Source organism: Microcebus murinus, chromosome 10 (genome assembly GCF_040939455.1).
Source record: "Microcebus murinus isolate Inina chromosome 10, M.murinus_Inina_mat1.0, whole genome shotgun sequence".
Lineage (NCBI taxonomy): Eukaryota > Metazoa > Chordata > Mammalia > Primates > Cheirogaleidae > Microcebus > Microcebus murinus.
The window spans coordinates 80,827,173-80,855,171 of NC_134113.1; the positions used below are offsets into that span (position 1 = coordinate 80,827,173).

Sequence of the window (27,999 nt, forward strand, 5' to 3'; positions counted from 1 at the left end):
CCTGCGTGCTGCCTGGCTGGGTCTTCCGCATCATGTAAGTCTAAAGGGAACCCCATTAAAGCACTGTCAGAAGAACTCCAGTTGCCCCGTCTTCCTTGCTGGCGAGGCGGGCGCGACAGGTAAGTCCTCCAGAAAAGCATTGTGCCATATATTAAGTATTTTTCAGGTTTTCCACTGACTTCAGATGATGTGTGGCTTGTGGTCTTGGAGTCAGTGGTGAGCTCTAGGCAACTTGCACATGTATTTCCCAAAAGATGTTCAATAAAGTTAGGTCAAGTCTAGAAAAATGTGCCACTTAACAGAAACAGTACTAATTCCCCCCTTTTTCTTTCCATTTAGGAAATGTCTTTGGGAACACAAGTTGAAGGGTGCTGTGTGTCTCATTGAGTACATTGATTTTTTTTTTTTTTTTTTTTTTACTGCCTCTGAAACATTGGTGCTCTGGCCAGCTGGTTGCATAACCCAGTCTGTAGACTGGCTCTGCCTTTCTTTCTGTCTTCAAATTCAACCAAAGTTGCTTATCTTCTCCTGTGTTGGACGTTTCCCAACTAGCAGAAAAGGCACATTCCTCCCTCTTGAAGAAGTAATTCCTACTGCATATTTATTTCCACATCTTACCATCTGTAGATATATGTTTTTAATTCTTTTTATGAACTCAGAAGGGATTGGATTCTGAGGTCTCAATTTTCTCTCTATCCCCAGCCCAGGCTCTGGAATTTTATGTAAGAACCCTCTGGGCATGAAACAAAGATTAATTAAAATGATAATTCAATGAAGACTAAATTTGAATATTGTGACAAGCAAACATCCCACCTCTATTTTCAACATCTCCATCTTTACTCACATTCTTATATGTTCTATGAATCCGTGTTTGTATGTATGATAATTATATGCTGCCTAAGTTGCATGCCCTAAAAGTGGCACCCAGTTGGCATCAAACTTGACTCAGGTGGTGTAATGCCAGGGAAAATGTTTGCCATCTTTTAGGGTTAAAAAAAAAAATCTATTCATGAGGCTTACTTATGATTTGCACAATGGAAAATTAGTGCCCTTTGTCTAGAATTAATAGTAATTTGATGGCATTAGACTCAGAAAATGTCAAATCAAACAGGAGCTGTTTCAGAATACTGATTCATGAAGGCGGGTAATAAATTTACTTATATAATGACAGAATAAAATTCAGAAAAGACTCTAACGTGTCTATATTTAACTAATTAATCCTACGGAGAGCTTGACATGAATCAAAAAGAAAGAGTAGAATGTTCTTATTTAATAAGCATATTAGAGCTCTCTTTCTCACTATTTCTTTCCTCTGTGAAGAACCTGCATAGAGTAAATATAATAGATCTGCTATTTGGATGCACTTAGCCAAGGTGCTGAAAAAACTCAAAGTGGTGAGTTTAAAGTAGGTCCATCAGCTTCATCAGCTCCAGTGACTCAGAAGACACCCTTGGCCCAGGGGATCAGAGCGTAGACTACTGTTTAGATGAGAATGTCAATGGAATAATATGGGTGAATCAGCACAATAATATTTATTCCCCCATTTTATCTTAACTCCATATATGTTTTAAATTCGTTTTATGAGCTCATGACTAAAAGGAGAAAAACACAGGACATATACTCTAACAATGATAAGTCCTATATTTACTACAAAAACAACAAACATTTACCACAGGGATTTGGTGTAACCTAGCACAGACCTTTGAGTCTATCCAACCTAACACTGTAGTTATATGACTTTGATCAAGTTACAATCTCCCAAAGCTTAAAGAGAGAATATATTGCCTCCTAGTGTTTTTTTTTTTTTTTTTGAGATGCATTCACTAAGTAGTAATCACAGATATAGATTTAAATTCTATTTATAAAGGAAACATATTGTAGGTGTTCTCAATACAAAACTTCATGATTTTCTTCCTTGTTCCTCCATTTAGGTAGTTCTCCATTTAAATGAACTCAGAGGTGATTCTTACCTTATGATTTCATTTTGTCCATTAATGCTTGAGAGAGTAATTGTTATGCCAGAGATTTAAAACATCAATTACAGGATACCATAGCAGGTGCCTACCTTCCTGATAATGACTCATCACCTCAAGTCAGTCAGTCCTTTGCTATTTGGGATAACTGTCTACCTGGGGTCATTTTTGGACCCTTAATAAAAAAATATCTACTAATAAAATGACTAAATCTTCCAGAATTATAACCATTCACTAACTCCACAAAAGTTCTTTTAAGCAACCTGTATGTTCTAGGGACTAGAGATTTAATAATAAATGGCATGGTTTGTCCCTGCCTTCAAGGATTATACGATCTAGTGAGGGGGACAAGCATATAAATTGCTGTGCATTGTACAAGGCTGAATAAACATGGTTTACTATAGAAGAATAAGCCAAATGTTATTGAGTCACAGACAGTAAAGGGAAGAATTGTAAAAGGAAGTTGAGGAAATATTTCAGAGAAGAGGCAAAATGTGGGCTGGGTCTCAATGACAGGTAAAACTTTAAAAGGCAGAGAAAGGAGCTTCCACAATGAGCAAAGCCCTGGACCATCCGGAACAGCAAGTAACTCGGTATGGTGACAACGAAACCTGTGTGGGTAGATGCTAGGGTCAATGGCAAAGGTCATGAGGGTAATAGGAGAGGGTGCTGGGGCCCATGCTAAGGAACCAGGAATTGTCGAAGGGGTGGATGTAAGGAAGGGTTTTAGAAAGGAGTCACAGAAACAAATCTGTTTTCAAAGAACGCAGTCAAAGTTAAAGTGGCAGTTTCAAAATGCCTAATTCTTTGATGTCATATAGAGAGGAAAATCAGTTGATTTTTAACTTGTCAATTGTGTCATGATTTATCACTATCTTTCTTGTAGTTTTATTCATCACTAAGCTACTTAAATTTCAGATTACTCTTCAAAGCCATAATGTCCTGGGTCAGCCATCAATGCATTCATTCATTCATTCATTTATTAACCAAAGATTTATTGAGCATCTACTATATGCCAGGCACTGTTGGATGTACCAGGCATACAGCAGTGACTCAAACAGAAACCTCTGCCTTCACGGATTCTTCAATGCTATCTAACGGGACATTGAATTCTTTGAAAAGCAAGTTGAAAGGAAATAAAGTTGTCCGATTAAGGTCTTATTTCTCATTTTCACATGAAAGGAAATTAGACACACTCATTAACAGTTACAATATACATTCAGGGACATGAGATGTTATGGCTGCAGGAACCTTCAATTCTTTCAAGGAATGTTTTCTTTTGTCAATCTGGGCTCTGGACCTCGCCCCATGCTCTCCGTACTCATCCACGAAAATGAGATAGTTTAGATTAAAATCAGTGGTTCGCAACCTGCTACTCATTAGGATCACCTGGGAAAGTTTCAGACACAGGCACTGGGCCCCCACCTCGGGCCAATTAAAGCAAAATCTCTTGGGGTGGGGTGTTGTCTTTTTAAAGTTCCCCCAGGTGATTGTAACGGGCATTGCCAGGGTTAAGAACCACCAACTGTACTATAAATTCTGAGTTTCACACGGAGGAACACACCCTCCCTGCCACAGTCTATAATCCTATCGTTCGTTCTACATGACTAGTTTTCAGGCTGTTAGATTTGGATATACTCTTTCTTTGAAGGTACACTTCATTTTGCATTAGTAAGCTGTTCATTCCTAGAAGGCAACCCGTGCAATCCAAGCTGAAGTGGAGAGCTGGAACCTCTCCAGGAATTTGAGATAATTGTACAGCCAATCTGGATAAATCAAGATAAAAATACATCACACACCTACCGATAATATTTTCTTTTGCTAACCCTTTAATAAATGGGGAATACAGATTTTTAGCACTTAAACATTCGAAGAAACTATTTACATAAATATTTGTTCAGCAAAAGGACATCTTCAGAGAAATATTATTGATGACCTAGTACAAATATAATATTCCTTAAAAGTCTATGTATATGCAGTAGATTCTTGCATTTCCTTAATAATTTACTTCCTTCCACTTCAGTTAATACTAGATGGACCTTTCCAGAAGGATTTGCCTTCTTCAGATCTTCAACTGAAACATCATTCAAAAGCCTGAAGTCGTGTTACCTGACCTCTAAAAACTATTGTTAAAGAAGTTCTAATAGACAGGGTGGACATGTCCTTAATAGACGTGGGATTCTGTAGAATCCAAAGTAAAACTAAGTTTTCCTGATCATAACTCCAAGTTGATTATGTCACTTTGCAATTCATATAAAACATCTTCTTTTATTCTTCTTTCAAATTGCCCTCACCATCGTAGGGTCCTAAGAACTCCATGCCTCAAATGGTTTGATTAAAATTGATTGTTAAAAGTTGAGATCAGAGATTCCTCTTCACGCATTCACTCCCCGCTTTGGTGGCTTTTCGGCTTTACAGGAGGCTCATTAATAGACCAGCTAGCCCAGTTTGTCATCTATTTCATTATGCAAAATATATACTTTTCAATTACTTTTCCTGTGTGAAAATCTCTTAACTCTAACCTGATATAATGATTTCTTTGGGTTTCTTCTCAACCTCTGAATGGCACAGCTTTCCTAAAATCTCAACTGGGGGTAGAATACTTGGAAACCCTGATGGGAATTAATTTTAATGTAATGATCTTTATGTGCCCATTAAAATAGGAGCGAAATAGCTTGCAAAGCTGACCACTGGGCAAACCTAGTATTGACCTCAAAGGAAGGAAAAAAAAAAAAACTGTTTAAAGCTTTCTGATCATTTTATTTAATCTATTTAACATGGGATGTAAAGAAGCTATCCCTAAAATAAAGCTTTGGTTTGCAACACTAATTTTATTTCAGTTCTTTGAATAAAGTGGGAAAAGTTAGAATGGGGATCGTCTTATCTTCTAATGTTCTGATGGCTTTATCTAAAATTAAATCTTTTACAGACAAGACACACACACACAGACACATGCACACAGGTTAATACAGTAATAAGTATTTGGCAGACAGTTTTGCTCTCACATTCAAAACTTATTTCTGTCATTTAACATGTTTTTCTTTTCCTATAGAAGAATCTAGATATCCCAAGAGTTGCTCAAATGTAGGTTTTCCTGGCTATCTTCTAGGTAGACCCAGACATATTTATTAATACATGCCTACATCTCTATTTACCTGGCCTCCCACCCCATAATACATCGGTATATCAATCTGGATATCTTGGTCCACCAGACTCAAAAATATTTTACTTCTCAAAGCCTTACTGCACAATACATATTTTAAAAATTACTAATACCCACCAAAATTATCTAGTTATTAGGAGAAAGAACGAAAAGTAAGTCTGAAGACTTTCCTTTATTGTCATAATTCTTCGCTCTAAAAACAAGCAGGTAGCACTGGCCCAAACAATGCCTTTGTGAGACTTAAGAAAAACTATAGTGGCCGGGCGCGCTGGCTCCTGCCTGTAATCCTAGCACTCTGGGAGGCCGAGGCCGGCGGATTGCTTGAGGTCAGGAGTTCGAAACCAGCCTGAGCAAGAGCGAGACCCCGTCTCTACTATAAATAGGAAGAAATTAATTGGTCAACTAACATATATAGAAAAAGTTAGCCGGGCATGGTGGTGCATGCCTGTAGTCCCAGCTACTTGGGAGGCTGAGGCAGCAGGATTGCTTGAGCCCAGGAGTTTGAGGTTGCTGTGAGCTAGGCTGATGCCACGGCACTCACTCTAGCCTGGACAACAAAGTGAGACTCTGTCTCAAAAAAAAAAAAAAAAAAAAAAAATCAAAAAAAAACTATAGCTTCCTCAAGACACTTTACTGTTACCTGCCTCAAAATTGTTGCTAATCCTTACACCAAATCTGTGATACTACAAATGTGAACAATTTCCCCCTGGAGGTAATGCACAACTTGCACAACTGTACATAGCAGTCCTGGAAAAGGAGTTGAAAGAAAAAAGAAGCTGATTCTGATTTTGCTTCTTTGAGGGCTCGTTCTAATTCAATCTGGCAGTAGAAAGGAGTGACTTTTATTATGTGGCACTCTATGCATGAGAAGTTGATGAGATATGTGTGTGTTCATCAGGAAGAAATCCTACTTTTGAATTCCTGGATTTGGCACTTACGGCACAAAAGGACTAAGGTATATTTAAGGTGGTTCCTTTCAAGCCAGTAATAACCCAGAAAAATCCATCCTTTTATCCCACATTGTCTGAATTGAAATTTGGTTGAGAAGAGGATTGACCAAAGCAAGGACAGCTTGAAGGGCAAAAAGTAGATTGCAGGAAAGGTAGATTACACCTGGAAGGTTCCCAAAACAAGCAGCTGAAGCACTCAAGTTTGGCAGATGGGGTCAAGGGATTGCAGTGAAAAGTCCAGACAGACTATGGGTATCACAGCAGATGCAAAAAGTATCATGTCAGAGATTTCTGGAATTAGGAAGAAGGCAGGAAGGCACAAGGCAAAGAGCTTCTACATGTTATATACATAATTCAAATCCTGTATCTACATCTTACTCAACGAGTGACTTAGAGAAAATAACTTAGTTTCTCTGATTCTGGTTTCTCCTCTAAAAATCAGAAACAAAAATACCTTTCAGGGCTATTCTATCTAACTAGGCAGGCAGGAAGTTTCCTGTACCTTTCTGCTTTGCTATAATCAGGAAGCATAACAGATAATTAAACATACCTAATGTGTGTTCGCATATTTGATATTCATAATTTAGATAGAAGGCAACATTATTTAAAATAAATGCTTGTCACTGAACCAACTTAATAATAATTTCAATGCCTATTCTCACTTCTAATTAAAAAAAAATCACTTGACACTAGCTATTTTTCCAGCGCACGGATTAAATAGAGTATTTGACAAAACATAAGTGTATTCACAATAGAAATATTCCCCAGTAATTTATTAATTGCATTTAAAACTGAATCGCATCCATTTAGTGCTTTTCCTGTCACAGCAGACCAGTGTGCACTGACAAATTTACTGATACAAAGTCACTGCGATCTTACATAAAGAAACAAGGATGTCAAAAATATCCTACAATTGCAAATGATAAAATAGGCGATGTCTGGAAATGAGAATGCTATTCCCAAAAGTGCCTCATCAGTTACCAGAGGAGGCTGGCAGTGTGTAGGATGCAATGACTTCACCGTGATTGACTATGGCACCCAGAGCTGCCGGAACCAGCACTCGCCCAGGAATTAACCCTTCCCTGTCCCAGCCAATTACCGATGGCACCTCTGACCAGAAGGAAACTTTGCCTTACATTGGTTTGGTCAAATCATCCAGAAGATCCCAGTTGGGACAAGTCTGGAGGGAGAGGGGAAAAACAATGTTTTATCAAACCCATTTCACATTTTTTTTTTCTGGGTAACTGGCTCAGACGAACTGCAGTCCGGCTTGTCAGATTTGTTTTTAGATCGACAGATTTTACCTAAATGGCAGACAAACACCTATTATGCAGAGGTAAACAATAATGTTGCTAAGTGTACAGATGTTCAGATGAATAAAACATAATTAATAATGAGTCAACAAATATTTATCACAACCCCAGTACTTTAAAGATATTTTGCTAAGATCTATATAAGATTTAAAGGGGAAAATTCAGTGTTTTGCCCTCAGAAACTTAGATTTTATATGGGCAATCCAACACTAATTGTATTTGCAAAGGAAAGATAACCACCAGTGGGTGTAGGGCGAGCTATGCTGCCTGCACTCTTAGGCTGACCTTTTATAAAAGGCCCTGAAGAAAGTGTTTCTCGGATCAGCAGGGAGGAAGGAGGGTATTATCAGTTAGCTCCTGCTATGTAACTCCTCAAATCATTCATTATTTCCCGTAAGTCTATGGGTTGACCAGGTGCTTCTGATAAGCACCCCGGCCAGGCTTGGATGATTTTTCCTGGGTTTGCTTATGAGCCTAGAGTTGACAGGTCAGCTAAGGACAGACTGGTTCAGGGCAGTTCAACGAATTGGCTGGGATGGATGGCTCAATTCGGTCTCATGTGGTTTATCCTCGCTCCGCAGGCTAGCCCACGCTGCTTCCCATAGAGCAGTGGCAGCCAATAGTAAGAGGATGTGAGCAAGGCCCATTCACACCCAGGCTCGATACTGGCATAGAGGTACATCCGCTATTGCCAAAGCGAGTCACCAGGCCAGTCTAGATTTAAAGGGCGGGGAAGAGGTTCTACCTCTTGATGGCAGCAACTGCAAAGTCACGTTGCAAAACGTCTGAAATACCAAAGGGTGGAGAATTGGGGCTGTTTTCACAATCTATCACATCTGCACTCTGGCCACAGGTATTCATATTCTTCCCGTATGTTAAATATACTCATGCCTTCATACCAATGAAACACCTGCTCACTGAATTGGCTATTAACTTACACTAAGATCACTTTTTAAGCTTACATTTCAAGAAGCATAATAACATCTGGCACAACTAATAAGTTGGTTTAGGAAGAACCCTGCATGCATATGGAGCTGACTATTCATAGCCTCTAAGACTGAGCTGTCAGTGAATAATATTTGCCAAGGAAAAAAATAAAAGGGGAGAAAGCAACACAACCATGATGATCCACAGTCATAGTCCTGTTTTTAAAAAGAGGTAAGTTTTGGAAGACGATGAATAATTTTCACATGTATGTATTCCCAGTCCATCCAGTCCATGCTACCATGGACTCAACAGCCTCACAGATAACTTATTGGAAAGTGGTTAGGGAACTGAACTCTAAACGATCTTTGCAGTTCTGTCTTTTCATGTCACTTAAAAACTTGGCAAATTATAAAATTATTTTACAATAGTAGCTTAACACAAATTGGAAGATTGCCTTCCTATCTGAGAAGTGTAATTGTGGCTGGTTTAAGCAAGATTAATTTTCTGCCCAAGCGTTTGGCTACCCAGTGTCATGTAATGAAAAGCAATTGAACTTGTTTCTGTAAGACTCTTTTTACTCCCTCCAGTGGTTGGTTTTATGGACCCATTGTTCAATAGTTCTCTCTTGGATTTCAATCCATGTTTGATTGGTTGCTAAGCAAAAATATACAGAATGCCAAAAAGTGTGGTAGGTATTTGGACAGATTAGGTGATAAAGTACCATAATTATGCAATCAACAATTAAAAGGCCAATTTGAAAATTTAAAAGGCCAGGAACCCAAATTTGTGTTTGTGGTTGTCATCTCAGTATATGCTTGGAAAAATGTGTACCAACAAGTGTGGGCAGCCAATTTAAATCTTTTAAACAGTGCCACCACTGTATTTTCCCTACCTAGAATGCATGAGAATGTAGCACATACTTGTGCATTCTGGTGCCATTTAATAAAATATACATAGTGGAGGAGAGCTGCCACTTATTCCAGGGTCCTATGTAAATTTATGGCTGGTGAGATTGAACTTTCAGGAGCACTACTGGAAAGATAGTTTGAGAGGGGCTAGTATGGAAGGGATAATTAGAATTTTGGCTGTACTAATTCTGAGTCCTAGCAAGTGTCTGAGAGCTAGAAGCAACAACAAACACAACTGTTATCATACAACATAACAGCTGTGGAAGACTGGTGTAGTGATACGCCTTACTGAATCATGCCTCCTTTGTCAAGATTCGTGTATCATCCCGTCCCACACTGATTCTGAGCTTGGCCATGGGTCTTGCTTTGGTCAGTGGGACATTAGCCAGACAATAGAACCAAAGACTTAAAAATGCTTTGTGCACTGGGGCTCGTGTGCTTGGAATGCAGGCACCGAAAGAAAAAGCCTGCTAAAGACACATGGATTAGCCAACAGGCAGCAGCAACTACTAGGCATGGAGAAAGGCCATTGAGACTATCCAGTCCCAAGGGAGCTTCCAGATGACTACAGTCACAAGAGTGACCCCAGTGAGAGTGGCAGAAACACTGCCCAGCTCAATTCAGCCAATGCTACTGATGTATAGAACTGTGAGCAAATAAAATGGTTATTGTCTAAGCTACTACGTTTTGACATGGTTTGTAACATAGGAGAGAGAACTGATGCAGTAGCAAAGTGTCACATCCTCCCATTCTTCTCTTAAGGTGTGACCATGCCTTTGCTCACATCCTGCCAATTTCTTCACTTCCCAGACTGGTCTATCCATCCTCCATGTGTCTGTCCTTAGGCTCTGAGCTGCTGTCGATTCAATTCAACAAGTATTTACTGAGCACTGATTCTTTGTTCAGCCTTCTATTAAGTTACTAAAAATGATACCAGTTACACATGCACTAACTAGGCTTCCATTCTGGGATAGCCTCTTTGTGTAAATATATGTTGAACAATGTGTGTAGTGCAGAGTTAGGTCATATAAAAACACAGTTGGTTTTCGAGAGGGAGTTATAGCCTACAAAGTGAACGTAACGTGCAAGTGAGTTTTGGAGGCTAGGATGTGTGGTGAGCCCATGTTTGTGTAACTGTGGGTGGCGGGACTGAGCGAAGGATGGCTGGAAGGAAAATGGAGGATCCGCAAAAGAGCCATGGGAATCAACATTAACAAATCGCCTCTGGGAGGCCAAGGCGGGCGGATTGCTCAAGGTCAGGAGTTTGAAACCAGCTTGAGCAAGAGCGAGACCCCGTCTCTACTAAAAATAGAAAGAAATTAATTGGCCAACTAAAAATATATAGAAAAAATTAGCCAGGCATGGTGGTGCGTGCCTATAGTCACAGCTACTCAGGATGCTGAGGCAGCAGGATGGCTTGAGCCCAGGAGTTCGAGGTTGCTGAGAGCTAGGCTGATGCTACGGCACTCTAGCCCAGGCAACAGAATGAGACTCTGTCTCAAAAAAGAAAAAAAGAAAAAAATCCCATACCTTAGTCTCCCATTGTCCTCCTTCCTGACTTTCCATTGCACTTCCTTCCTCTTCTAAGCCACCTCTAAATATCACACAGCTTCAGCCCAGATAGAAAACTTGGTGAAATACATTAATTTTTCTTGAAATCCTCGCAGGGAAAAGCACAGTAGTCCACTGGCATCTCCCCTACCACAGTGTTTATATCATCATTAGCCACAAAATCTGGTTGAAAGTGCAACAAAAACAAAGTGGTGGGTGAGGATGAGCCACATGGCTGGACATGCTTTCAATGGCGGACATCTGGCCAGCCATGTCAACAAATGTGGTCCACATGGCACAGAGCTGCGCAGGAGAAATGGGCCATGCGGCAGAGGGAGCAGAAAGAGCCAGTCCTCTCCCAAGGCCGCCTCCGCCCTCAAACACACACCCCTGTGTTTAGTCAGCACCGCTGCATTCCACAACTCCAGGCGAACTCATCTGGAATTGTGCAGCATACCAGCTCTATTTTGCCTTAGGAATGGAAATTTAGACTTTTTTCTTATTATATTTTATGCCTGCAGTCTTTGCTTGACAGGTCATGGCTACCTAGTAACCATGGAGAAAGATGCTGCTTCTAGTAGAGCCAAGCTTACCTTGGGTCCTGGACCACAGCACAATCCCTTAGAATGAAGGGTGTGATGATGCAAATGTTGTAGATGGAGCAACAAAATCATTCATGCCACCAAATTTTGTTGGATTTCTATATGTCCATGCCAGTATAGCCACAACAGCCAGACACCAATGCAGGACGCAGTTAGATTATCTCAGCACAGCGAATGAAAGACATTTAGGTTAGACATTCTCAAGTATTAATAAAATGGAAAAAATAGTTACAATTCAAAATACCATATCTAGGCTGGGTGTGGTGGCTCACACCTGTAATCCTAGCACTCTGGGAGGCCAAGGCAGGAGGATGGCTTAAGCTCAGGAATTCAAGACCAGCCTGAGCAAAAAACGAGACCCCCATCTCTACAAAACAACAACAACAACAACAACAACAACAACAACAAAAAGTACCGTAGTAATCTCATTTCTACTTACCATGTCAGTCTAACTGTTTAGGTTTTTGGTAGAAAGGTATGAAAATATCACCAGACAGTTCTATCTCTATGCAATAAAAAAGCAAAAAGTCATTTTGCTCAAGAATATTTATCAAACTATAAATCAAAATCTGTAATGAGCTATACTACTCTGCTGTTTCTAAAACAACAAAACTAAGCCCTCATCTGTTCATCTATAAGCCAAAATTAATTTAAAAAATCACTTTAATTTAAAATATGTTTTAAATTTCATAATAAATTTCTAAATTATAGAAATTTCATAAAATTTCTCTAATTTCATCCATTATTTGCTACACTTCCCTTCACCTTCTTCTCTAGCCCCATTATAATAGTTAAATAGATGATATTCTACTATCACTTTGCGTGTATTGTGTCATTAATAGTTATTAAAACAATTTCTCAAGTGTTTTCTCATTTGATAAACACAAACCTGTTTGGACAGTCAAGGCATTTTTCAGAGGAGGAAACAGGTTTGGTCCCTTTGAGTTATTTGGCCATGACCTTAGGGGAAGTGGTGGGCAGGGGACCCAACTCCGGGCTAGATCTCTGCTCTTCCTCCTACACCAAGCTGCTCCCCGCTGTCTGGGGTGTTCCCCCAACATTGTGATAGGGCTGCTTCACATAACAGAATTGGGCACTGTTTGCCCATGGGTGTTGTCCATAAAGGCTATCTTCTCATTTGCTCAGGTTCTATTTTTGTTTGTCCGTTTTTTTTTACTGTTTGCATTTACCACCGTTTTTTTCTCTACCCTCTTATACATAAGTTGTATTTGGAATGCTCAGATATGGGCACCTTTGTAAGAGAAAGACATTTGTGGCTTTAAAGTTTAAAATGTTTCTTACACAAATTTTAACTGGACTATGTCATCTAAACCCTAGTTAAATAATAATAATAATAACATGCAACATTCCCATAGTACTTTATCACTTACAGACTACTAATTGAAAAAGGAGATTTTTTTTAATTTTAAATAAAAGCAAATATTTAAGCCTGAATTATTTTTTTTCCTTTTTTACTGAAAGAAACTTACACAGAAATGTTTGAACTGTCTTCAGCAGAGTAGCAGCTGAAGGAAGAGAAAAGAAATGAAAGCAAAAACACAGATCGTAAAAGAGAGAAAGAAAGAGTACTTTTAAAAGATAGGGAAATAAGAAAAGAGGCGTAATGTAAATGTGATACAGTCATGATGATTTAACTCATACATAAGTACACAGGGCAAAAAAAATGGCCACATAAATGTGCTGGGTAAACTTTAAGGATCCAGAAAGGAGCCATTTATTGCTCTGTAACCTCAGCGGCAAACTAAAATTATTTCCTAAATAACAGATTTCTACTCCTGCTGAATTATTGTATAACTGAGGGGCAATAACTTTCACATAATCTCTCCCTTGGCTATCTGTAAAATGAACAACATGAACTACATCCAGATAATCTTAGGTGCCATTTTCAGAAAATTCAATCTTGGAAACTTTTTCTATGGAAAATCGAGTCACCAAACAGTCCAGGTTTAAGGAGTTTCAATAACCCACTCTTATTCTTAAAAATCTAAAGAATAAGAGAAAATAGTATCATGTGAATTAAAAATCTTTTAATAGCATATGTCATTTTTCTTTGCAGGTCCCTTTGTCATGAAGAAGTAAGTTTGGCCAGATGTTTTTCAGAACCTCTTTTGCTAGAAACATTTAACTCAGATGTCACATAAAAGTTTCTCTTACAAAATACTGAGATTTCCAAATAATACTTAAATCTTCTAACTATGTCGTAAGTCAGTTTTAAAATTTGCTTCTATCGGCAATTGGAACAATGAGTGAGAGATGACAAATTTATATTGCTTTTTATATTCATTCATTTGAATATCTATTTAACAGGTATTTCACCTGACTCAGATATATAGACTTGGCAATGGAGCTGGGGTTTTTCCTTTAGTATTTATGCAATTTCAAATTCAATACAATCTACCATTATGACTTTACTGCTTGATGGTAATTTTGTCAAGCATTACAAGTCTTATGTGAGAATTCTTGTGAAAAAACTATTTAGATATAGATTTAGGTAAGTGTAGATATATCCTTAATTAATAATATATAAAGCTTGATGATCTAATCAATATTTTTTCCATAAAGATTTATGTTTGTTTTATAGATCCATATTGGTACATTGTAATTTTAAAATAATGCTTTAAAAAGATGGGGAAAGTAAAGAGGAAAAAAGTATTTTGATCATATGTCTCGTAAATAAAAGGTAAAGAAATCAGAGTTATTTAACCTGGTAAAAAATTTATAATTTAAGTACTAAGTTTTGACTATCCTTTAAAAACTGGATAAGTTTTAAAGTTTAAAACTTTAAACTTCTAAATATAATTCTAGTTTGAGGAGGTAAATTGGGCACCCACTGTGGCCAACCATACTCCCTGAGAAAACACTGTAGTATAATATAGACGTTTAAAAAGAAATGAGACAATGGAGAAAGACTACAGCCAGGAGTATGCTATCTTTGGAGCTGCAGAGAAAGTGGGTGCTGATCTGCCCACTGGAACACTAGATGGACTCTAGGTGCAGAACCGAAAGATCCTATGGAGGGAACAAGTTATAAATGAGGCTGAAAACAGAGAATTCATTGAATGTCTCCTTATGCATCTAGCAGCCAGCATTTATTCCTAGGCAAAAAAAATAGCGTGGCCAGGGGGGAGGATAAGGGATTCTGTAAATAAGTGGCAGAGGATGTTGTAAGAAAGCTGAAGTTTCTAGTGACAATATTGGTCCCCAGAGTAATTGCTCTTCTTCTGGAATTTGGAGAGCCCTTAACTTGCTAATAAGGATTTTACACACTCAACACTAAAGTGAAGCCTTCTAAAGCTGCAGGAATATGGACTGGTAGGACCAGACCACACACAGTAGGAGGTGAGCCAGGGAAGCTTCCTCTGTATTTACAGCCACTCCCAATTGCTTGCATCATCACATAAGCTCCGCCTCCTGTCAGACCAGCAGTGGCATTGGATTCTCATAGGAGCGTGAACCCTACTGTAAACTGTGCATGCAAGGGATGTAGGTTGCATGCTCCTTATGAGAATCTAATGCCTGATGATCTGAGGAGGAGCTGAGGGGGTGACGCTAGCACTGGGGAGCGGCTGCAAAAACAGATTATCATTAGCAGAGAGGTCTGACTGCACAATGAATGCAATGCACTTGAATCATCCAGAAATCAAACCCTTTCCCACCCCGGTGTGTGGAAAAATTGTCTTCCATGAAACTGTTCTCTGGTGCCAAAATATTTGGGGAATACTATAATCTAAAGGACACATCTCACCCCATTGCACTTCACATTGAATTGGCAGTTATTAGAGAGACATAATAGGAAAATTATCTTATATATAACATTAGAAGGAAGCCACACCACTCTATATATAGTCTTTATTTTTAAAATATAAGTAGGCAAAATGAGACATATGAGAAGAATCAGTAGCATGGAAGAAAAAGACTAAGCTGAACAAAGATAGTTCAGGGAATAGAAGAAAACTTATAAAATCAAATAAATATTCAAGGAGATTTGAACAGATGTTACATCTATGAAACAAGAATTATTTGCAATGGAAAAGGCTCAATCAGAGACCAAGACAGAGCTCGCAAAAATGAAAACGAACTGGAAAAATTTAAAGAATCAGTAAGGAAACTAAATAATGAAGTCAAGAAAATATGACAGAATGTAAAGCAAAGAAACAGAGGGAAAAACTTAGTGAGAAAATTTTATATATGTACATATATATCTCCAGTTCAGTAGTTGCAATAGGCAGCCTACAGAGAAAGAATGCAGAAAGTAGAGGGAAAAATTATCAAGGAACTAATAGAAGAGACTTTCCCAGAATAAATATAGTCATAAGTCTGCAGTTTGAGTTTGCATACTCAGAGTCCAGCACATGGAATGACAAAAGGCCCCGAATCTAAACACATTTTTGAGAAATTTGAACACTCAAATGAAAAAAAGACACAGTCCTAAAAGCTTTCAGAGACAATAATTAACTATTAATACATAGGAAGAAAAATCAGAAAAGCATTAGAGTTTCCATCAACAGCATTAGAGGCTAGAGGGCAATGGAGCACTGTCGTTAAGCTTTCAAAGGAGAATTATTTCCAGCCTAGAAGTCCATACCCAGCTAAACTATCAATCAAGTATAAGGGGGAAATGATAGACATTTACGTATATGCACAGGCTTAGAAAATATAAGCCCTCTCATCTTTCTTAGAAAGTAAGCTGAAGATAAACTCCAGTATAAACAAGTCAACTATAGATCCAGCCCAGGAGAGTAGCCAAGTCCTGATGGCAATAGAGCTGCACCTAGAGAGGAATTTGGCCAGAGGAGAGTAGGAGGAGAAAAGGTAGGTAGGTCCATAAAATAAAAGAGTCGCTCTAGGATAAAAATAAGAGCATGGATATCCTTTAGGATTCAGTAAAAGTAAATTATGCAAAAAAGGTAAATCGAAACTTTGTTGAAAGTCAGAAAGTTTTACTAGAGACTCTCAAACTAAATATTAAACAAATTATCATAAAAGGTGGACATTAACAGAGTATAAGAAAAGAAAATCCACTTGATCTCAATGCTAACAACATTCTCCATTTACTCACTTGCAACACTAGACCTGAAGAGAAGTAAATGTAACCTTAGCAACCTCACCCAAGAGGAAACAATATTTACTAAGTTGCTATAACATATTTTATATAAATATACAAATATAATTATTTTATGCATATGTATCTATATTCAATTATTGATTTTAAAATTTTAGGCTAACACAAAAAAGTCTGGAATTCCCGACTATGATTACAAGATAAACTGTAAATGTTACCAACCTTGGAAATGTAAAAGTAAAAGTGTAACTGACAAACTATAGGATGTAGCATGTACGGGCAAAATTGCTCTGATCATTTCATTTGGGGAGTGAAGAAATACTGTCAAAAGTTAGTGAAACAATAAATAAAAGTTTAAGTGCATTTTTAAAGTTATAAATATAACCAATAAAAATATATAAGTATATAACAATATATAATGAGAATATAATTAACAAATATTGAGCATAGGAATGGGAGGAGAGAGATCAGCATGCAGTGAAGCAGTGAACTAAATAAGCAACTTTCCCAGAAGGTATTCAGTGGAAACTACATAAAATTGATGAATCTAGAAATTTAAAAAGTGTAAAGAAATGTCACCCAGAGATAGGAAGATACTCTGTAGAAAATTTAAAAATGAAAATGATAGATTTTGCCTTTGTGCAATGAGCCTCAGGGTGGCTGTCACTGTTGCTTTGAAAGACATGCCCTCCAACAAATGGTACGTACTATTTGTTAAATGTGCATATGTTATGTTGATAAAACTCCTCCTTTCAAAGTTAAATAAATAATTTTAAATCGTCAAGATTTTTCTTAGACATAAAAAAGAACCATCAAGGTAATATAATTCTGGACTGGTTCACCTACAGGTGAATATGATCATAGCTTCTATTTACTGAGCGCTTATTTTGTGTGAGGCAAAATGCTAAATATGTCATGTACCTTGTTACTGAAGATCACTACAAGGTAGGAATTATAATGCTCATTTCACAGATCTGGAAGCTGAGTTTCAGAGAATGTGAGTAACTGGTCTGAAGTAACAAAGCAGTTAGTGGTAGAGCTGAACCCACTAAAAAAATTTTAAAAAACCAAATGATAGAGGTCACATTACGTTGTCCTTCGAGGTGTATTTCAGTCTGACATTCTCTGGTTCCACAAGCAGAACGAGACCAAAGTCTACCCAATTTCCCATGTCAACTTAAAAATCAATCCACTCACCCAAAAGAATGTGGGTAACTAGACAGGGTTTCATTTTGGGGGGTTGGATACAAGGACCAACATGTTCATTATCTAGCACGGGTGCCAGAATTTTCCCTTGCAGTCCTTTCCTACATCTAATGTTCCTGTGTCATACTTACACTTTATTTGATTAATGTTTTCCTGAGCCTACCCATTTCTGCATGCAAAAATATTACACTGTTATAGGATAACAGTAAATCAAACCAAAAAAAGAGGGGGGGGGCCCTTTATCAAAGCTTAGTTTATGTTTATTTTAAGAGTGTTCAAAAATCCACTCCATGCAGTTAGGTTTTGCAGCTCATGAAAACACGCTCCAAATTTACAGATATTTCATAACATTCCTATCAGCATATAAGAGCTTCTTTCACAGCTGGCACGGAGTGTCCTTTCTTCTGTCTCTTCTAAATCGGTAGGAAGCTCCTTAGATCTCCTTTTGCGAACATTTTCTCTCCTGGCAGTGGGGAATCACAAAGGGGACGCTATTGATCTGGCGCTGAAGGGAAAATTTCCACACGAGGAGATAGCTAACATAAGTACGAGTTCAGGCAGGAAACCAATGATTTTATTAATTATTGCTGGTCGTGTCATTATAAAAAATACTCAGGCTAGAAGGAAAAATACAGCATGTGAGTGCGTGTGTGAGAGCAAGCGAGCGGGAGAGGAGAAAGAGGGGACGAGAGATGGAATGAATGCCATCCTGTAGACACCCCACCAGCACTCACCAGAGGAAATCGAGTTGCCGCCAGTTTGGCTGGAGTTCAGCGCCATCTGCATAGTATTTAAAAGTGAGAGCCAAACTCTGAGCTATTTTATTGGAGTTAGTAAGGAAGCTCTCCAATCTATATCTGAAACTCAACCGTTCCAGCTTCTGAGCACCACTAAAAAGAGCTTATGGAGGTCAAGGAACTTAAAAACAGCATGAGGAGCCGCTTTGCAGTCCATATAAAACTAGGAACCGGTAGCCTGAGCATTTGCAAAGACCATTTGGTCTCTAATGAATGGTGGGAAAATCCTGAGGTGGTTCTTGGGAAGAGAAGTGTGAGATAGAGGATAATAATAGTATGGTATTAATAGATGAAATATACAGAGTTCATACTATGGGCCAGGCACTGTTTCGAGGTTTTTGCATTGATTAATTCATTCAATCGCCACAGTAACCTTGTGTAGTATTATTATTATCAGTATTTTGCAGATGAGGGATCTCCCAGGAGGAGTTGCTGGACTCGGAATTCTCTTCCTAATGTGGTTTTGAATTTTTGTTGCCCCAGAATTCAGTACATGACTTGGTTTTTGTTCCCAAGTGACTCAGAAGTATGCAAATGTGATTCTTAGTGTCTTTCACTATCCCCGAACCATTTAAGAAAAACACAGGTTTGAATAGATTAATAAAACCTATCCGGAAACATAGTTATTACATAACAGTTAACCTTTATTGAAAGCTTTCTATTGCCAAACTCTGCTTTTCATATAATAAATCAATCTCTGCAGCAAACCCGCACGGTAGGTACGGTTATGACACCCGTTTACAAATGAGGAAACTAAGTCACAAAGTGTTAGGTAACTTGCCGGAGGTCACAAAGCTAGCAGGGAGCCGTGGCAGGACGTAACCCGAGACCACTGGCTCTCAAGTCTATTCCGATGTTCACATACTCAGCCCTCAAAGCTGACTGGCTAAAACCAACGATTTGTTATTATTTCTCTCAGTTCTGCAGGACAACTGGGCTCAGCGAGTGGTCTCACTTGGAATCTCTCAAGTAGTTATGATCAGATGGCAGCTAGGAATGGAGTCACAGGAAGACAAAACTGGGCTGGATGTCTAACTGGCTTTCCACTCACATGTCTGACACCTTATCAGGGATGGCTGGGGCTCTGGGGGGCCGGTTGGCCTCTCCCTCTGTCCCCACACAGCCTCTCAGTGTGGGAAGCCTGGACTTCCTCACTGAGTCACCGTCTCAAGGTAGTGAGATCCCTTGCACAGCCTGGGGTTTCCCACCGTGTGAGCAAGTCAAAAGACCCAGGAAGATGCTGCAATGTTTTGGTTCACCTAGCCTTGGAGGAGGTCATGTAGCATCACTTCCACTGCAGTCTAGTGGTCAAAAACAAGTCACAAGCCCAGCCCAGATTCAAGGGGAGGGGATTGCTCAAGCATGTAAACACTGGGAAGCATGATTCCCTGGGGTCCATCCTTGGAGACCAGCATCATAGCTCTTGGCTACATTTACTTCCTGCTTCTACTGCAAACTGCAGAGGTGGAGTTTTGAGCTTAGTTTGAAGAAGACAAAACAATGCTGCTGCAGATAAGTACACAGGAAATCTTGCCAAAATAATAATCCTTTTCTACTAGAAAAAAATCTGCAGAGGTGGCACTGAGTCTGCCTCAATATGATGATATCAGTGAGAGGAATTCCAAAAATGTCTGGAAAGACTCTAAGCCTCATTAGGTAAGATAAAAATTAGCATTTTTCTTATTCCTTCACTCTTTGGAACAAAGTTTAAAGTCTCTCTAGAAAGCAGGCATTTTCCTATTGAGTTCCTGTCCTGGCTCTGCTGCTAATTAGCCTTGACCGAGTCACTTAACTTCTCAGCCACAGTTTTCTCTTTCTTTACAAGCCAATTATAAGTATTCTCCATCATGGAATTGATGGGAGGATCATATGAGATTATGTACATGAAGGTGCTTTGAAAATTGAAAAGCAAAGAACTTCTCACTACTGGCTCTTGCAATGGGTGGATGATTAATTTGATGGATGTCTCCTTGCTTAGGCAGCGAGTGCCACGATAGCAGGGACTCTCTTGTGCACTGCAGCATCCTCATGGCCTAGAACAGGGCTGAGCCCATGCTTAAGGAGACAATACGCTTTATCATCCATGCAGGAACACTTTTAAGGGTAAAGAGGGACATTGTTAATAATTATGCTATAGAAAAGAAGGTATAAAACAGATGTACGAAATCCCTATTCTAGTGGACACTCAATGAACATTTGTTGAATATAAATATTATTGATATTACTTAGTTTATGAATTTCTTATCATTCTTTCTTATCCCATCCTTTTCACTCTCATCCAATTTTACTTTTATTTTATTTTTCAAAGCCAGAACTAAAATTCTATCCCATAGCTAACGGCAAGTTGGCCCTTTCATTAGTAGGTTTTGACTACTCTGCATGTCAAGCTATCTCTCAGAAATGGGAGTGATATTGTATTCATTCCACATGTACTTGTTTAGTGCTTATGACATAGCAAGGTCTGTCTGAGCTGGGGGAGGAACAGTGAGCGAGGCAAGCAAAATCCCTGCCTTTAGAGAACTCATGTCCTTGTGAAGGAAGGCAGGCAAATATAACAATCTCAGATTCTTCGTAAGTGTAACGAAGGATAATAAAACAGGAGGATTTGGTCACCAGTGAAGCAGACTTTTAAAAAGGCAGTCTAGAGAAAGCTGAAATCTGAATGAGTGAAAAATCTAAGCATACAAAGGACTGGGGAAAGTACCGGAAGAAGAAACAGAAGAAAATATTAATACACCAGCCTGATGGAGGGTGAGCTTGGAAGTGCATTGAAGGAAAGTGAGGTCATGTGGCCAGAACCTAGGAAACAAATGGGGGGGAGACACAAATTGTGGCTGGAGAGCACTGGCTTTGGAGTCACACAGACCTACGTTAGAATGCTGACTCTCTTTGCCCAGTGGCATGCCCTGGGAAAATTATTTACACAATCTAAGACTACTATTCAGGGTTCATGCAAGTGTCAAACAAGGGAAATGTATTTGAAGGGTCCTACTCATTATGGATGTCATATAAATGAAGACTGACAAAGAGTTGCAAAATTACGTTGAGTTTCTCAAATGAATGCTCTTAAAATAATTCACAAAGAGCTGTATTAGCAGCCTACTAACCAAAGCACTAGACACAAAAATTAAAACTTATATCATCTTTAAGGACTGTTGGGTTTTTTTGTTTGTTTGTTTTGGTTTTTTGTTTTTTTTTTTTTTTTGGTTTTTTGGGGTTTTTTTACAATTCCCTTGCTGGTCATTGAAAATTCATGTCTGTGGTCAATCTGAATATAGATGGCACAATTCAGATAGGCAGGTTATCATTTCTGGAAACTTCTCTGGCACCCCAGGCTTGGTGCCCTTAACTGTTTCCTGATCCCCTTGTCTCAGGCCCCTCACACATACTATTAATCCTCCAACTAATATAATCAGTACTTAGGCACCAGGTTCTCTATCCTCTTTTCAACCCTCACCACATCCTACTCTGCCTCTTTCATAGAATAAAATACTGCTGTTTCTAAAGAAACCTCAAGCTAGTCAGTCCATGCTGAAAGGGATTAAGCTTTCTAGTTAGAACTTGGCCTTTTTGTGCTTGTCCTGAGCTGCACCTGTTGTGCAGGTGCCATTCCAGCGGCTCGCCACTGAAATGGACAGCGTATGAAGTCCTTTGTGCAGCTCTGCAGGTGCATTAATTATAGACTACCTGGATGCATCTAGAACACTTGGCAGTAGCAAGACGGTAGTTAATGTTCTGTTAAACAATGTCTCCAATGGTGTGTATTGTAGAGAATTATAAGAGATAGATAATGGCTTACTATAATCCAGGAATCATATGATCACCTCGATTGCATCCCTACTCAATTTTGTTGCAAAATAAATCTTTTTCTTTGATAATAATCCCTCAAAATTGATAACAGGTATCAGCCTTGGAATAAGGTATGAGAGACTTATATTTACTGCCATGAAAATAATTTCTAGTCAGTGGAATTCATTAGCATTCCTAAAATGTTGGCTCTCTTATGAATGTGCCCTAGTTCTTCTCTGAAGCCAGGAATCCCAAAGGCATTTTCTTACTTTGATTTCAAATGTGGAAAAACTCAGTACTGCCAAAGATTGCATATTTTTAAAAAGGTGAATCTGAGTGGATTTTACACCAAATGCAGAAGAAACCAAAGCAATTTGAATGACCTGTGTTGAAAATTAAAAGGCACTCATGTGGAAGAATCAGCATGTAGATCTCTCATTTGAAAAAGAATAAAGGTAATTAAATCATCCTTTTTTAGTTAGTCCAAAGAAAACCCACTAAGATGAAATCAGTTTGCCAGCTCATTAGGTAAAGTACATAAAGGCAGCCAAAATTATCTTAGTTCCCTTGAAGCTTAAGGAGATTCAGGGAATGGACCAACCAATACAGAAAGATTGGTCAAGTCCATGCCCCCCTATCCAAGGAGAATAGCATCTCCTCTAGAGGAACAGTCTATTTCCCTAGTCTGAATTTTATTTCTCTAACAAAGTGTTTTTGAGAGCAGTTCTTTGATTCATGTAGGAAGAGGCAAGTGATGGCAGAGAGGAGTTGGGGATTTTCTTCTTAGAAGGAAAAGAAACCTACTAAATCACACTGTTAGAACTCACTATTTCAGAGAAAGCAAGTTTTCAGTTACTCAATTTCACTTATCTTGTCATAACAATGAGGAGACATCAAGGAAGGATCTTCAAAAGAAAGTTATTTATGGCTAAGTTTTGGCAGCTCCTTCAGTTCCCTCATTGGGCCATTAGTGCCTAATGAAAGCAGCTGTAATTGAACACGAAAAGGGATAAAGTAGAGAGAACAAGAAAGGAATTCTTTGGGAAACAACCAGACATGTGCCAATACTTCGATTTCATGCTCCTGGTGAACCAGTCCCTTTGCTTCTCTTTGTTTCCTCTTGTTCCTCCATGTTTACCTCTGCTAAAAAGTCTCATGAGGAAAAATAGCTAACTTTCATATCACTCAGCAATTTCATTTAAAATACCATCACCATAGACCAGGAAAACTGTTTAAAAGAAATAGCATAATGGTATTCCATTTATGTCTGGAATCATGGACTCACAAATAAGAGAACAGCATTTTTCTTAAAGTGAAAACCTTGAAGGTCCCATCAAAATCCAGCATCATATTCCCTAATCATTAGCACCTACATTGTGTCTCAGCCCACATCTCAATTTGACTGAGTGCTTTGTGTACAGTTTCTCACAGGACAGACCCCTGCACTGCAAAACCTTCTCCTATACTGGAATTTACACTGAACTCATGACCTGCTCTTCAATTTTCCCATCCACGGATCCCCAGTTTCTCACGCTTCTACCCTCAGAATCATTTCGGAGACATTGCTCCCCTCCTTCATGAATAATTCACTCTCCTTTGTTATAACAAATGTACATCGAAAACCCTACTAAGTGCCTGAGATACGAAGTTAAATAAAAGAACAATCCTACCTTCCAGAGACTCAGAGTGTGGTGTGAAAGAAAGACACATATGCAAGTGACGACAACACAAGTTGGACTAAGATCAGCTCCGGCGTAGACATACAGAATGAAATGCCTGAGGAGTAGAGTTTCAACAGGCAGAATGTGAGGGGAAGCATTCGAAGCAACTGTGACAACATGAGCACCAGCACAACGTGAGAGACGGGCGAGCATATTCAGGGAAACGAAAGCGATCTGTGCACGGAGCAGCGCGTGGCGGGATTCGGTCAGAGACGAGGCTGATGCCTTCTGTCTATCAGAGCACAGAACCCCAAATGTGAGCCTTCCTTCCCCATGCATCCTTTTAACAAATGCGTCCCTATTCATGTTTCCAGGAGGAGATTCTGCAGTCAGTTCATCTCTTTAATGTTTCATCTGCCTAATTAAATTATACATAAATCCTTAAGGAAAGAAATCATATTTTCTGCTCTTTTCATGTACTCCAAACAAAAGCAAGTATCGGACACAAAAAGCAGGCCCCGCTTCTTGGTGAGTTTGCGCTGTAGTGAGCATATTCCTTTGGTGCCCATAGCTTTAAGGCAATTTTTTCCACAAAGAAAGACTCCAGGAGAAAAGACAACATGCTTAGAAATATCACTAGTCACCCAGGTCGGGGCGAGGGAGGGGAACCTAATTTTTGCTAAATAGAAGGAGGCCTGAAAGTTTATAACATTCATGATTCCGTGATTATTAGAAAATGGGAAAAATCATAAAAAATGCTAAGAAACTCCTGCTGCCTATTCCAACAACCATCCCCAGCTAGAAACAGGGTATTACGAAAGTCCAATTTCAAGTTCTACTAAAATCATCAGCCTGAGACATTTTATTCTCTTTTTATCTCCGCCTATAACAATATTTCACAGTTCAAGTTTTGTCATCACTTGTCCTTTTTACAATCTTTTTCACAATTTTAAAGAATGTAACATGCGTTCTGTGGAAGGAAAAAAAAAAAAAAAAAGACAGGATTGCACCAGATTTACTCTGACCTTTTTAAGGTTCCAAATTTAGTTAGTTAGCCATTTCTATCCTTCTAGCTTTTCAGAAGCTCATGTGTTAGAACTAAAAATGGCAAACTTCTCCAAATTACCAGCATTTAAAAGGTTAAACAGTTTATTTTTATCCCTCTAGCAGAGCCCTGAAGCTCCAGTGTGTTCGGGCTTGCTATGACAAAGATCACAGCAAGAATCCAGAAATTATCTGTTCTTAACCCTTTCCATTTACAACCTTCAGATCTCGCTCTGGGGATTTTCTTCCCAAATTCTGCAAGCTGTTAGACTGAGGTTCTCAGAATTGGTCACCCAAAGTTGTGTGGCACAAGGCTACTACTACCTTTTTTCCCCAGAGCTGATCGTCTTGGTCCGCGGGAACTCAGAATTGCAGCATTCAAAGACCCCTAAGTATGGAACTCTCGCTACAGCATATGGACTCCGTCTCTGGGCTACTTCAAGAAACATCTGATTTTTCTATGTAGGACAGTTTTCCCTCAAATGAACATTCTGATTTAGGTTGAAAGATTGCATCTCTGTGGCCAGAAATAAGTATTTTCAATGCTATTAAGTGAAGCAAGAACGAGACTCACATACCTTTTGTGTAAAGTGACATAATGTCATAAAAAGATAGTCAGGAACTTTGGAAGTAAAAACTTGATCATTTATAAGGTATATGTTTTGTTTCTCTCCCCCTCCCCCCTCCCCCCTTTCTTTCTCTCTCCTCTCTCTCAAGATTAATTCTAACAATTACTTTCCTAAATTCGCTATTTTAGGACACACATGCAAAAAGTGACAATCTGATCGGTAGGTGGCAGAGGCTTGACCTTGTTCCCTACGAATTAAGTTCGTGTGGGACTTCTCGGTAAAGACAAATGGGGTCACCAAGAGGAAATCCGACTACAAACGCTCCTGGATTTAGGATGGGGCTACCTCCCCATACAGACACCGCATTTAACAGCTTCGTTCCTTTATTCCCCTCCACTGGAGTACTCTCAATTTTCTACCAAAATAGCCATGCCTTGTCTTTTCTTACCCATTTCAAAACCTGCTTTGAGAGCACATAAATGGGTGGCATAATTTCCAAGCTCCAGAAAAGTGAACTACCCACTTTCACAAAACAAAGAAAGCCTGCTGGGCTGTTAACAAACGAAAGAATTAAAAATGGAGTTTTTTGTTTCTGATTGGAGAATGCACGTTTGGCCTTTGGCGGCAGGCTTAGGCTTTTATGCTCTGAGAGCCAACCTAGAAAGCATAGTTAGGATGTGTGGTTAAAACGCAGGTATTAGATATAGAAATTCACTACTTATGCAAAACTGATTCTCTCCGGGGTCCTAAAAACTACACCTCTATTCTCAGAAAAAGCAAATGTAAGTGACAATAATGCGTTCCATTCCTTGCCTGAATGTATCAGCCTTGCAAAACCACCTAGGTTTTGCTGGCCTAGGTTTTAAAAAATGTATTTGCTCTCTTCAAGCAATTTTCCTGCATGATATAAAAGTTCTCCTTTTTGTCACCTTTTTAAGCACAGGTTTGATGGGAACGCAGGGAAGTCAAATCTTCTGTGGAGTTACGTTCTAAATTCAGCATGGGAGGTAAAAATTACGTAGTCAAATTACTCTTGAAAATCCTTCAAATTATCCATAAAATAGAGTATACATATTTTTGTATATACAACATCATTTTTATTCATGCTAAATTGTGGGAACTTCAACACTGGATTAATGGAAGGAATAAAAGGAAAATCTATGCAGTTGTCCGGACATTCAGAATATTATGTAGGAAATAGGAAAAGAGAGAGAATTGAAAATCTTCTTTTTGCTTGCTTGATTTGCTCTATATCCTGTTAATATTTATCCTCTATAACTCTAAAACATGTTAATAGATTTTGTGTGTGTGTGTGAGCATTAGACTAATAAAGTCAAATCTTATCCTAAAATGTGTATGGAGGTTTGATATGATCTCCTGTGATCAATTATGATTTTATAATCCTAATAATTCTACAAAAGGTATTCAAATCCATAATGTTATCTGATTCCTTACATAACAGGAACAGTTGTGAGCATTCTCAATTGTAACTGAAGAAGACCTGGAATCTAAGCTGCTTGTTCAAGGTCATTCTGCTCATTAAAGGCAGAACTCAGAATTCAAACCAGATCATCTCATTCCCAGCTTAGCGCTTTTGCCAAAGGATTCCACTATTTAGAAGAAGGAAGTTGACACCGAAATTTTATGTAGCTTCATTCAGGGGACTGTGGAGTGTTAAAAAAAAAATGACAAGAAGAAGGAAGGAAAAGCAAAACCTGGCCACGTGCTTTAAGATTCACCTTTGGGAGGAGGCAGAAATTTGTAAGTAAACAAGAAAGGCATGGTGAAAATAATTATGGATGATTTCTGAGGATTTTAGGAAATAAAATTCTAGTAATCTGGCAATGTTTGGAACTTCAGTTACCTAGAAAGACTTACACTGACACTAACCATGGCTGAAAACTTTACAAAACACATCAAAAAAAAGAAAGAAAGAAAGAAGAATGATGAAGAGGAGGGAAAGAAGTAAAACACAGAGATACCCCTTCAGGGGTCATTTCCTCAGAACCTAGAGTGTGGTCAGCCTACTGCCTTCCCTCAACTACTCTCTACCCAAAAACTTACACACAAACCCCGATAAGCATCCACATTTATGTTTAGGAAGTCTGCAGAAAAAGGAATTCTACTTTAATACTATTGAATAAAAATTGACATTATCACTTAAGCACCCAAGGGGTTTGTGTTTTATAGGAAGGTTCTTTTCTCAATGGCAAAGGGAAAGGACTGCTCTTTGGTTCTGAGGAAATCCATTCAGATTTTATTCAGAGTTTAATATTCTGCTTTAATCTAATGAGAAAAGAGTCAATGCTGGTAGTAACCAAAGGAATTTTTTTTTTCCAGATTGTGATCATCTTGTCTGTTTCCATGAATTAGCAGCCGATGTTTCTCATTCCCACTTCCATAGCAAAATGGAAGAAATGAGTTGTACCCAAATTTTTCTGGAATAATGGCACAAAATGATTT

The 27,999-nt window shown here is 38.7% G+C and overlaps 1 long non-coding RNA gene across 1 annotated transcript; it reads left to right on the top strand.

Annotated features, from left to right (window-relative positions):
* Positions 1-31: 31 nt before the first annotated feature.
* On the top strand, positions 32-27,982 carry LOC105882792 (uncharacterized). Its single transcript, XR_012921340.1, has 3 exons — positions 32-119; positions 26,999-27,297; positions 27,877-27,982. It is a non-coding gene; the product is annotated as an uncharacterized LOC105882792 (long non-coding RNA).
* Positions 27,983-27,999: the final 17 nt, after the last annotated feature.